This window comes from Hyperolius riggenbachi, chromosome 12 (genome assembly GCF_040937935.1).
Source record: "Hyperolius riggenbachi isolate aHypRig1 chromosome 12, aHypRig1.pri, whole genome shotgun sequence".
Classification (NCBI taxonomy): domain Eukaryota; kingdom Metazoa; phylum Chordata; class Amphibia; order Anura; family Hyperoliidae; genus Hyperolius; species Hyperolius riggenbachi.
Window position 1 is genome coordinate 173,180,487 of NC_090657.1, and position 1,426 is coordinate 173,181,912.

Below are 1,426 nucleotides of genomic sequence, written 5' to 3' on the forward strand. Positions count from 1 at the left end.
CTCTCATAGGCTGATGCCTATGAGAGGCGGGGAACAGTGCTGATCGTCATCCTATGGCGATTTAGGACGGCACAGGGGAGAGGGAGAAGGGAGGGAGGGAAAAGCCTCCCTTCTTTCAATAAAAAAAAAATTGCAGTGTGTCCCGTTAAGGACATTAAAAGGAAGTGAACACAGCTACACCACCCTATGTTATTAAAAATGGCCTGGCCACTAGAGGGGTGTAAGCCTGAGGTCCTGAAGTGGTCAGTTGAAGTAAGAATATGGAAGCTGCCATTAGTGACTTTCTTTTAAAGTGTTGCCTACCTGGCTGTTGCGCTGAGTCTCTGGCTTGGAAATATTATGCAGGTGTTCTGGCTGCCTGCTTGCTGTCTACGTGAGTTAGGCACTTTGGCTGTGTGTGTGTGTGTGTGTGTGTGTGTGTGTGGGGGGGGGGGGGGGGGGGGCTGCCATCTTGCTGGTGTTATCAGCACTAGGCTCAGAAGAGTTAGAATTCCTAAGCATTTCTATATGGGGAATGAAACGCTAATAATTCGGACTTGTAGGCAAATTTTAATGCCGATTTGCATGCAGCTTGAAATCAGCAGGAAGTAAGTTTAACTGGCCCAATCCCAAGCTCCACACAATGCACACTAAAATTAGCAAATTTGTCGGTTAATAGCATCTTACTGACCCTACTGTTAGCACATGCGCTGCACGTGTGTCAGTTTGTTGATTACTCCAGTGGTTTTTTAATTCTGTCTACTGCTGTGCTTTGCAGTCACCTCATCCAGTCAGCTGAAAGTCAGAAAGAATTAGTGCTTTCTTGCAGGGGAGGCTTAAAGGGCACCTGAACTGAGAGGGATCTGGTGGCTGCCATATTTATTTCCTTTTTAAAAAGAACCTGAGCTAGAGAGTTTTGTTAAAGAAACAAAAAACAAACATGCTACCTGATCCAGGGGGCTGGCTGGATGTCCATTACTGCCACTCTCTGCCGGTGCTGCATCCTGCAATCTGCGAAAAATGAAAAACCCCTGGGGTCACAGCGCTGCAGCTCTGGTTCTGTGTGTCTCAACACAGAGCAGGGAGGCGGGGAAAAGGAAGAGCTGGCCAGGTAGAGCAGTGGAAGGGGTGTACCTAACGCCAGAGTGGGCATTTTACAGGAGTGCCTCTCCTGTAAGGGATGACCCTGCCCCTCGTATATAGCAGCTTGTTGCCATTTTGGGTGGTGACAGGGTGGCTGAGAAGTTGCGTAGGGGACACAGGCATGGCACAGAGCAGGGAGCATGCCTCTGTGCCCCATCTGCCGACAACCCCTCCCTCCTCCGCCTTGTCTCGTCAGTGTTGTCGGAAATGAACGTGCAGCTAATATAGTCACACAAGTATTAATGTCAAAATAGCAAGAAACAATGCAGTAGCACACAAGTAGTTATGCAATACAGACCGTAGC